Source organism: Triticum aestivum, chromosome 3B, assembly GCF_018294505.1.
Source record: "Triticum aestivum cultivar Chinese Spring chromosome 3B, IWGSC CS RefSeq v2.1, whole genome shotgun sequence".
Lineage (NCBI taxonomy): Eukaryota > Viridiplantae > Streptophyta > Magnoliopsida > Poales > Poaceae > Triticum > Triticum aestivum.
Genome location: NC_057801.1, coordinates 69,323,643 through 69,335,100, shown reverse-complemented (window position 1 = coordinate 69,335,100; position 11,458 = coordinate 69,323,643). Strand labels below are relative to the sequence as shown.

Below are 11,458 nucleotides of genomic sequence, written 5' to 3'. Positions count from 1 at the left end.
ACTGGAAACAGAAAATTTGCCATTAGCCAGCTCTTTGCTGTATGCTAGCGGACGGCAAAGAAGGTCTTTACCGTCTGCTTACAAAAAACAGACGGCAAAGAACTAACACACGGTAAAGAACCTGATTGCCATCAGCCAATTCTTTACCGTCGGTCAGCAGACGGCAAAGAATCTTTGCCATCTACTGGCGGGCGGCAAAGAGGTGGATAGGTCTAGTGGACGCCCGCGCTGTAACAACCCACCAGCCTCACCTCTTTGCCGTCTGCCAGCAGATGGCAAAGAATCTTTGCCGCCTGCTGGGAGACGACAAAGAGGTGGGGCTGCCGTCTGTTCTTTTTCCGCGGACGGCAAAGAAGAAGCGCATGCCGCGGATCGATCCCACGGACCCTCGACCCACACAGCCCTAGGCCCCACCCACGCTGCACACACACCCACGCCCAACCCACGCACACACACCCATGTTGGATCCCATCTCTCTCATCCTCCTCGATCCCCTTTCTCTACCCCACGCCGCCACCAGATTCCGGCGATCCCCGCCGTTCCCCACCGCCCAGCTCTCCTCCCCGAGGTCACCTCTCCCCGCTCACCATCTCCACCGACCGATTTCTCTCCTCGCCCAGGAGAGCCACGCCCAGGCACTGGTGGTGGTGCACCGCGAGGAGGCCCCAGCTGCGTCGAGCTTCTGTTGCTGCGGGCACAGTGACGTGCTGGGGAGGAGCTACGTCGGGATGCTGCTCCTGCGCCGAGCTACTGCTGCTGTGGGCACGACAACGAGCCGGGGAGCAGCTGCTGCTGCGGGCGCGGCGTCTCTCCTTTCCCCAAATCCCCATCCGACGCATCCCTCTCCAGCCTCAAGCCGCTGCCCTGAGCTCCCCTACAGGCCGGCGACACCACTCTGATTAGGAGTCACGCATGTGGCCGGCATAGCATTCTGGTCACCAACTGCCCTCCAGGTATTCTCTTCATTTGGTTAAATTCACTGGCGGAGGAGCCCAGTGGGCAAGGTGTGGCAGCCACCACACCTTGATTTCCACCAATTTATATATATATATAAGCATATACTTTTCTTGATGGAAATACTGCTTGTTAGTTTTAGACCAGGCTAGATTGATTCACCCAAACAAAGCTAGATGAAGCACGTAAGTTAGATTGGAAGCACACAAGCAGGCAGCTTGATTGATGTGTTGTCCAGCACATGCCCATCTCACTACATAGATGTACGCGAACCAGCTCGCTTCCGCTGCACAACGATAGGATCGATTCTCTCCGCGGCTCACTCCTGATGGAACTCGTGACTAGGCGATCCAAAAACAGAACGGATAAATTTTTGTTGATGCGTGCAACATGTATTTTTTTCTTATGACATATATAAGAGTACATGATTGACTTCCGCCAGCCCGCCCGCGGGCGATTTTTGCCCTGAAACGCGCCGGCGTCGCCCGTCGGCCCATCCCCGACCCCGCCGCCGGCAGCGCAATTGTATTCCCCGCTGACCTGCCAATTTGAGTCTGCTATGCTGATGATGGCCCGCCTCCGCCGCCGGCGATTTGTGCCCAACAACGCCGCCACCCCCGCCCGTCCATCCATCCCTAACACTGTCTCGACCCGCGGCCTATCGAATTGGCTATTATGTTTTTGCATCAATTTTTTATTGAGGGGGCATCAATTTTGTCTAGTTGACAGTTTGCCACACCTTAATTTTTTTTCCGTCCTCCGCCTCTGGTTAAATTAATGTGTCTTTCCTCAGCTTAGATGTAACAGTTCATTGTTTCTTTCTCTGAATATGTGTACATTCAGAAGCAACTATGAACAACAGTTTCGTTCTTTGAATTATGCGTATTTTTAGGATCAGATGCTTAAATATCAGATGATGATTTTACATAGATACACTGGCTTTTGTATGACCTGAATAGAAGCAAATGAATATCATCAATTCTAATGTTAAGGAAAGTAAAACAGAGACGCCAGTTATTAACATGGGCAGAAAGAGTAGTTCTTGGCATCTTCCTCTCCCTCCTCACTTGTTACGATTGAGTAGCTGTTGTCAAAGGGCAATTATATCTGTGATGCTATGTCGACTTAGATCTGGATGTTGGTAGTCACCTAGATGTAGGAGGAAACAAGAAAGACCACGCTACAACACTAAGTGGTGTAATTTCTGGTAGTTACCTAGCTTTAGCATGCAACTTGGATCCCTACCTATTAACTTTACAGTGTATATGCACTGAAATTTAACTGCATCTTATGTTCTTTTTTTTGTTGCTCTTGGCCATCCAATATGTTATCATTGTTTTTTCTATTTATTAAACCATAAGGTATCCCGACCATTATTTGTCAGCAATTTTAGTTTAGAGCAACCTGCAGTTTATTTTCTATGGTTTCTATTGTTATACATTAATTGCAAGCCTTTTCTGCTTACAAACTTGTCATAGTCTTGAGTTTTCACTATTTAGATTACTGTGACATGAAAGAAAATGTTTTGCTGGATGGTTGGTTTATATCATCATCTTACAGTAGAACATTTGGCTATTTGACCATGCATACTTGGCCATGCTTTTGCTAAGTCTATAGGTGTGAGCTGTTTTGCTCGTGGACAATCTCATGTGTTGGATCTGCATTGGATGGCAGATAAGCGGAGTGGGAGCTTGCAGCAGCAGCTTTGACCCCTTCCCAATGAGCTGCAGGTCGTAGACGAGGTCCTGGCCGAGGTATCCCTCCTCTCATTCCTTCCCCTTTCTACCACCTAAGGAGTGATTATAGTGTATGCTGCACAGAAGTTTCCAAAGTTCATGCTTAGCTGATATCTTTTGTTAACTGAATAGTTTGCTGTCATGAATCACTAGGACAGTATAGCAAGGCGGCTCTTAAAAAAGGTCCCTTCTTTGATTATAAATCCTAAACAGATCATAAATTATGAGCAAAGAACCTTCCATGATCCCCATCACAGAGTTTTGTTTTTGTTCCCTTGCATTGATATGCAAAATATATGCATCGCTAACAATTTTGCGTTTAGTTAATTGTTTGTTGTGATGAATCATAAGGACGATATCCGAGTACGCTGGCTCTTGAAAAAGGCCTCCTTCCTTGATTATAGTAATTCCTAAACTGGTCATATAGTCTGGGCAACCTGCACAAATCTGAATTTATGTTTTGGAAAACCATGTTTCCTGTTTAAATTCTACTAGTCATTGCTCTATGCTTTAATATTGGTTATTTGGACATGATCATGCTCCTATGGTTGTTCTATTTGATAAGACTTGAACATGCTTATTTTAGTTTAGATATCCATCTATGCTACCGTTCTGTCCATTTGGATGTTATGCACTTACAATTATACATTATGTAAATCCATATTTCAGTTGCAATGTATAGCTTGATTCACACTTGTAGCAGCCATGCAAGATAAAAGAAAATAAATCTAGATTCTTACCCTTTCCCTTGATATATTCTACTTGTTGAACAAACAAACAGTTTTCGATGAACTGACATTTCACCATTCTGCTGGTTGGATGCTTGTTTCCTATATTTAGAATAAGAGTAAGTGCTTGTATCTTGCTACTATGAAAGTGGTGATGTTTTTAATGAAGTGATGCAGGCTGCAGTGGCGTGCAACATGTATTCATTGCAATATTTTCATATTTGTGGAGATTGGTTAGTATTTGTGGTTCATGGCTGTAGCTGGCTTTTCCTCCTAAAATTTACATGTGGTGGGAACAGAGTACATGTGCCATAAAATTCACTTTTTCTCCTAACAACTTATATTAGCACTTTGATCTTTGTAGAAAAAACCTTGCTGGGTCCGAAGTTGTCCAGATGCATGGTGAATGATGGCTGAGATATGGTGCGAAATGGAATAGAAAGAAAATTCTTGTGCCTGCAGGGAGCGGAACTGAATGTGATCGGGGGGTCACAGTCAAGAGAGTGCTTCCTTGGCGTGCTACCAAAGGGAAATGGTGAGTTGTCACTTGAAACTATCATCTTCGTTCTCAATTTATTTATGTTGGCAAAGGCAAAATATTCTAGGTTCTGCTCTTCATTTAGAATATTCACAAGTAAATGATTTCCTTTCTTGTATATCTGACATTTCAGCCACTATCATGGAAGTAAAAGAGATGGCCATTTAATTAGGCTAGGCTCACAAGTAGCGTGTGTGAAGATGCATCAGTGATTTTTTTAGCAGTTTATAATGGTACTAGCCCCAAGTGCTTGTGGGTGCAGTGCCCTAATTGCAGAAAAATACCATGTGCAAGTGTGGTGCTGGTTCTCTCCTTTGGTATTGGTTCTCTCCTTTGGCTCCTTGTAATATGTGTTGGATATGTGTTCATGGATATGTGTTGGATATATATGTGTTCATGACTATTGGTAACATGTGTTGGATATGTGTTCATGGCTATTGGTAACATGTGTTGGATATGTGTTCATGGATATATATATATATCTGTGTTTGATTTTCTGTGAAAATGAATTGATATAAGAAGAAACATAATTAATGCCTATTTGGTCTCTTTGCCATCTGCCAACAGATGATAAAGAGCCTGCAGCCTTTGCCGTCTGCCAGCAGATGGCAAAGAGCCATGCCCTTTGTCGTCTGCCAGCAGATGGCAAAGAGCCATGCCCTTTGCCATCTGCCACTGACGGCAAAGGCCTCTTTGCCGTCCGCTACAAAAAACAGACGGCAAAGAAGGCCTTTGCCGACCCTGTCTTTGCCGGAGCTATTTGCCGTCCGCGGCAGATGGCAAAGGTCTTTGTCGTCCGCCATCCCAGCCTTCGCCGTCCGCTATGGCTGATGGCAAAGTAGATTCCTGTAGTGTTAGCCAATGTGATAACACCTCCAAAGAGAGAATCTTGCTATTGTTATGGAGAGCCTGGTACTTACGTGATGATATAGTGCATCATAAAGGCACTGCTTCCATTGCCGATTCTGTCATCTTCTTGTCTAATTATTGGTACTGCCTTAACGGAGATATTAGTTATGCTCATGACTTGAAAGGCAAAAGTCCGGTGGCTGCAATTCCTAGAGCAAAATCTGAAGTTAGTGCCCATGCTTCCAATTGGACCAGGGCCCCTGTTGGCGTTATGAAGGTAAATTCTGATGCATCTTTCATTGCTACTTCGAGTTTGGCAGCGGCTGGGTCATTGCAAGAAACAGCAACGGCGAGGTCTTATTTAGTGCGGGCTGGACCCTCCCCGAGTGCAGTGATGCCGAAGAGGCTGAAGGGCAGGCGATGCTTTTAGGCATGCAAACTTTGGAAAAAATATATGTTGGTTCGACGATATTCGAGACAGACTGTGCGGCTGTTGTGGAGGCCCTCAATGCAAAGTCTGTGATCAGGCCAAGATGGTGGGCTACTTATAACGATTCTTTGGAATTGTTGAAGAATTCCCCATCCTGGAGAGTGACAAAGATTGGAAGAGAGAGCAACGTGGCTGCACATAAACTTGCTGCTTACGCTAGATCTAATGGCAGTTTTTTTATGATGAGCAGTGTGCCGTGTAGTATAACTGATGTAATCTTGAAAGATAGTACTCCGGGTACAAGTAATATATAAAGCTCTCTTTTCCCCTAAAAAAAGAATATAGGGTCTTCATTTCCAGAATAATAATAACATATCATGCCCACTAAAGAGTTATCTCGTAGTTCATGTTTTTGCACAAAAAACTGGGCGTATGATTCTTTCTTTACCTCCACACATTTTTTCAAAGGTATTATTTTTCAGACTCCCTGATGGTTTGGAAGCAAATAGCTTAACTACACACGTCCAAGAAAAGAAACCAAAAGATGGGAAGCCAGGTTATGTGGAAAGCATCTTTAAGCAAAACAAATGGAACCAACATTGTCACTGAAGTAGTCTGACATCTTGACATGAAATTCATCCGAAAGTATAAGTCAAGACGAGGGATATATAGAAATTTGGCATAAAAAAACCAAAATGTAGGAAATATCAAAATGGCGATGATTTATCGTTCATACATGCAGGACACCAGGCAGTGGCGATTCATACTCACTCACTGAAAGTAGTCTGATATCATTAGATCAAGCTCAACTAAGTTAAGACAATGTATATACAGAAATTTAGTGTACAAAAGACGAAATATAGGAAATATCGAAATGACATTGAATTATCATTCATTGTTACAGGACACTGGGCAGTGACAATTCTAGAGTTTATTTTTTTCTCTACTACTCTATACGTACCCAGCTGATTTTTTTAAAGGGTGCTTCTAGCAAGAGCCCAACTCGTATATAGCTATTTAACAGTTAGACAACCAACTTGCCTGCATCACATGCTTGTCATAAAGGAGAAAGTGGCCGTAATTGACCTCTCCCTGCTACCACATTAGTACAAGATACCTATATTTAGGCCTGAGAAACAAATAGTGAGTCTTGTTGGTCAGTATGAACGTGATATTTTTATTTATGCTAAAACTTTTCAATAAATACTACATGTGCTCATTCATAATCTGGGAAACTGTGAGCTTATTTGTAAAACATGATTGGAAGATAATGACTATTTTCAAGACAGCCCCATTTCCCCCACTTTCTTAGTTCTAAATTTCATATTAGAAAAAAGATAACGAATTCCAATAAAAAGTATATGTTACCAGTAGTAATCTGAATTTTCTTCGGCTTGTTTAGACTACATGATTAGGATATAACATCTTATCTTACTAAAGAGATCCATATTTTGGTAAAATAAGTGTTCAACTTGCTAACCATTGATGTTGAGCTCATACTGCATTTTCTTCCTAGATTCGCCACTGATACCAGACAAAACACTATAGCTGGTATCTCCCTCGTAGACTACTGTGCATTGTTGATGCCATCCTTCACATCAGGAATGCAGATTTGCTAAAGGCATGCATAGAAGAATTACTGCCTAAAAGGATCTTCATTCGGCAAGACGCTGAAAAGGGGATGATATGGCATACCACATGGTTAAATAATCAAGTTAATTCTTATTCACCGAACTGGACAGTTAGATAGTCAAACAGCTTAACTTTCTACATGACAAATTTTAGAAAAACAGATGTTAAATAGAGTTGAGCACACAAAGGAAATAAACAATGAAAATTGAAGAACATTAGTTAATCGGTGAACAGGTCAGGATAGTCTCAGCATAGTCTTTAATGAAGTACTAGTTACACTCTTATGCTTAGTGCAATTTTTAGGCAAACAATGGAGCGTGCCCTTGACTAATTACCTCAAATATTATGTAAATCTGACATATCATGTGCATCACTACAGTAAATTGTGTTATGAACATTTCATCTACGAAGACAGAGCAGCTTCTACGCCTCAATTTATTGAAATGATGTGCTTAGTAGGCAGCCTTAGTTTAACTTAAGGAATCCACCTGCGCAGCAAGAGAGTTTAGGGAACATGGTACATGAAAGAGATATATATTTGACTTTTAACTTATATTAATAACTGCATAACATCCCGTGTGAAATGAAGCCAGAGAAAATTCAGTGTGGGATATTGAAGGTTGGGCAAAGTAACGGTACCTCAGTTTACGGTGCATTTTCCCCTCGACGCGGTTCATGGGGGAAAGTTTCCTTCATGTTAATCTCCTCGGCATCATCGAGCCGTTACCTCCACCTCACTTCATCACAATAGGAGGGGATCGTCCCTGTTGCCTTGCATCATGGCTTCACGAAAGTAAACTGTCGCATACAACACAACAGTGTCATGGGCTGAGTGACAGGGAAACATAAACTAAGCAATCGTATATCCTTAATGCATATATACTAAAACATAAAGATATGAGGCATCGCAGCCCAGGTGAACTAATTATCTGGCCCACTACCGTCGGTGCAACTAAACAAAGAAGAACGTCTGAAGAAAAAAAAGGCAGACAACTATAGTTGTCTAAACCATGTGCATAGAAAATGGAATGATATTGTAGGAATGATAGACACATATACACAGATTTACACAGATACTAACTTGTCCGTTAGGCTATCAAAATCAACAACATTAGGACTCCTTCAGCCAACTGAGGGACCAGTCGCCAACCCAACCATTGACACCAGTTGAATCAAATTGGAAGAACCAATAAATAATTGTGCTTGTAGGGAGAGATACAGTATGTGGTACTACTTGTTTCTTTTTCGTACTGAAAATAGAACTGGTGGTAACCCCTGATTATCAGTTTTTACTCTGATTAGGAAAAAGAGGGAAGGTAGGAAGAAAGGGGAATCTGCATCAAGGGAGAGGACAACCAAGCCACTACCGGACTCGCGGCCAATGCCTACGGCCCAGGGCTGTCGGCATAGGTCCTTTGCCGTCGGCATAGATATATGCCTACGGCTGCCGTCGGCATAGACCCGTCGGCATAGATCACGTCAGCGTAGTCTTGTCAGACCGTCGGAGTAGTATAGCCGCCGGCATAGGGGCCTTTGCCGACGGCCGGGCGTCAGCCGTCGGCATAGTTTAGCCGTCGGCAGTGTTTTTCGTCTGACGGCAACAGACGGCGCCGTCAAAAGCGCTGACGATTCACGGAATGCCACGTGGTAGAGGTATGCCGATGGCTTGGCCATCGGCATAGGTAGAAATCTATGCCGACGGCCTAGCCGTCGGCAAACCTGTGCCACATGGCATTCCATGGTGCCTCCTAGTGGCAGGGCAAGCCGTAGGCATATCCTTGCCACGTGTCATCCCCTGGTTTCTCCTGGCGGAGATATGTCGACGGCCGCCCGTCCCGACCATCGGCATTGGGTTGACGGCATTAGCCGCTAGTCACCGACGGGGTCACCGGGCCCACAGGAATGCTGACGGCTGATTTATGCCGACGGCTGCTGTCGGCAGGTCTGCATCTATGGCGATGGCCGTTCTGTGCCGACGGCTGCCGTCGGCATAGTTCTGTGTAACCCGACGGCCAGGATAGGCCAACAACCAGGACTGGGCTGTCGGCATAGCTCCAACTAGGCCGACGGCAGTCATAGGCATAGGTTTAGCCGTCAGGGTAGGACCGTTTTCTGGTAGTGAGCAGACCCGTGTCGAATCCGTCGACCTAGAGCAGGTGCATCAATCAAGGAGATTAAATAACAGCATCACTAATAACAAATCATGAATTCCATCCAGAAGGAGGGAATCAACAATGGCTGCCCGAGACGCCACTACGGAAGTAAGTAGGGGGTGGGGAAGGAACAATGCGACTATATGTACACGCGTGGAGTAAAGAAAGACCACTTCGATCGCCATTAAAGGCTAGTAGCAATGGTGATTTACTTCGTCATTAAAGGCTAGTAGCAATGGTGATTTACTTCGTCAAACTCCGGCGAGTATACTCAGCTGCTAGGGACGGCTCGTTGCCCCCACCCAAGAATGCCAGACCGGCGAGTTCGCCATGTGGCTCGCGTTGCATCGCCTACCGAGGCCCTCCCCACCCTCGACCCATCGAGGCAGCAATGCACGATTCACCGCCGTGAGAGAGGAGAGAAGTCCGGGAGGAGCGACCAATTCTGAGGGAGGTTCTTTTAGTATGACTCCAAGAGAGGTAGAACCCAACAATTCCATGTCAGCACAGCCCAATGCTAAGCTGGCCCAATTAACCAGAAACGTCGGATTTTGTTATGGGAACAACAGCCCATACCTATGCGGGATTAGAAGTGCATCTCACGGCCAAGAAAGGCTAGGGGGCGAGAAGCAATGGCTCAAAAGGCGGATGGCCTAAGAGCGACGGAAAACTACACAGTTCTAATGTATTTAAATGGCATGATGAGTACATAGGCATTACGGCCATGACAAGTAGACCAAAATGATTATCCATCTACTGCTATTACTCCACCCCTCGACCTCTATCCAACACGCATCTTAAGGTATTAAGTTCATAACAAACAGAGTAATACTTGGAGCATGATGACATAATGTAGACAAAGTAAACCCAATCTATATGATCAAACCCCATCATTTTATCCTTAGTAGCAAGAATGCAAATATGTGCCTCGCTACCCCTCCTATCCTAGAGTGAGGACACTACTGAAGGAAATATTCCCTAGAGGCAATAATAAAGTTGTTATTTTATAGTTCCTTATTCATTATAAAGGTTTATTACTCATGCTAGAATTGTATTGATCGGAAACTTAAATGCATGTGTGAATACATAAACAAATACCGTGTCCCTAGTAAACCTCTACTAGACTAGCTCGTTTATGAAAGATGGTTAAGGTTTCCTAACCATAGACACGTGTTGTCATTTGATAACGGGATCACATCATTAGGAGAATGATGTGATGGACAAGACCCATCTGTTAGCTTAGCATATTGATCATTCAGTTTATTGCTATTGCTTTCTTCATGTCAAATACATATTCCTTCCACTATGAGATGTTGCAACTCCCGGATACCGGAGAATACATTGCGTGTTATCAAAGGTCACAACGTAACTGGGTGATCATAAAGATGCTCTACAGGTATCTCCAAATTTTGTTGAGTTGGCATAGATCGAGATTAGAATTTGTAACTCCGAGTACCGGAGAAGTATCTTTGGGCCCTCTCGGTAAGACACATCATAAGCTTGCAAGAAAATGACTAAGGAGTTAGTCACGAGGTGATGTATTATGCAATGAGTAAAGAGACTTGCCAGTAACAAGATAGAACTACGTATGAAGATACCGACGATCGAATCTCGGGCAAGTAACATACCGATGGACAAAGGGAAATATGTATGTTGTCATAACGGTTTGACCGATAAAGATCTTCGTAGAAAATGTAGGAGCCAATATGGGCATTAAGGTTCCGCTATTGGTTATTGATCGGAGAGGTGTCTTGGTCATGTCTACATAGTTCTCAAACCTGTAGGGTCTGCACACTTAGTGTTCGTTGAAGATATAATGTTATATGAGTTATATGATTTGGTGACCGAATGTAGTTCGGAGTCCCGGATGAGATCATGCACATGACGAGGAGTCTTGAAATGGTCGATAGGTAAAGATTAATATATAGGACGATGGTATTTGGGCATCGGAAGTGTTTCGGGACGTGCCAGGAAGTTATCGGGTCACCGGAAGGGGTTCCGGACACCCCCCCAGGAAGATATGGGCCTTATGGGCCAAAGGAGGGGACATACCAGCCCACTAGGTGGTTGGCGCGCCCCTTCCATGGCTAGCCGGCCCTAAGGGGATGGAAAGGGGAGGGGTGGCCCCTCCTTCCTTTCCCTCCTCAGGAGAGAAAGGAAAGGGGAGGGGCGCCACCCCCTCCTTCCTTCCTCCCGCGCTCCAAATAAGGAAAGGGGGCGCGGCTTGGGAGAAACCCCAAGTAGGATCCCCCCTATTTGGGCTCCTCCCTTGGTTGATCCTCCCTTGCTCCCACCTATATATATGTGGGAGGGGGCGCCTAGCACATAACATACAATTGCCTAGCCGTGTGTGGCAACCCCCTATACAGTTTACACCCCTGGTCCTATTTTCATAGTCCTTAGGCGGAGCCCTGCGGAGATGACTTCACCATCACCGT

The 11,458-nt window shown here is 44.6% G+C and overlaps 1 long non-coding RNA gene and 2 other non-coding genes across 4 annotated transcripts; all 3 read left to right on the top strand.

Annotated features, from left to right (window-relative positions):
- The first annotated feature begins 390 nt into the window (after window positions 1-390).
- On the top strand, window positions 391-4,413 carry LOC123068627 (uncharacterized). 2 transcript variants are annotated; one of them, XR_006431901.1, is made up of 4 exons: window positions 391-953; window positions 2,572-2,708; window positions 3,783-3,953; window positions 4,090-4,413. It is a non-coding gene; the product is annotated as an uncharacterized lncRNA (long non-coding RNA). The 2 variants fall into 2 exon arrangements; XR_006431902.1 differs by having other exon boundaries at window positions 398-953; window positions 2,629-2,708.
- Window positions 2,821-2,924, top strand: LOC123073051 (small nucleolar RNA Z118/Z121/Z120). The gene has a single exon (XR_006435566.1). It is a non-coding gene; the product is annotated as a small nucleolar RNA Z118/Z121/Z120 (small nucleolar RNA).
- Window positions 3,019-3,129, top strand: LOC123073053 (small nucleolar RNA Z118/Z121/Z120). The gene has a single exon (XR_006435568.1). It is a non-coding gene; the product is annotated as a small nucleolar RNA Z118/Z121/Z120 (small nucleolar RNA).
- Window positions 4,414-11,458: the final 7,045 nt, after the last annotated feature.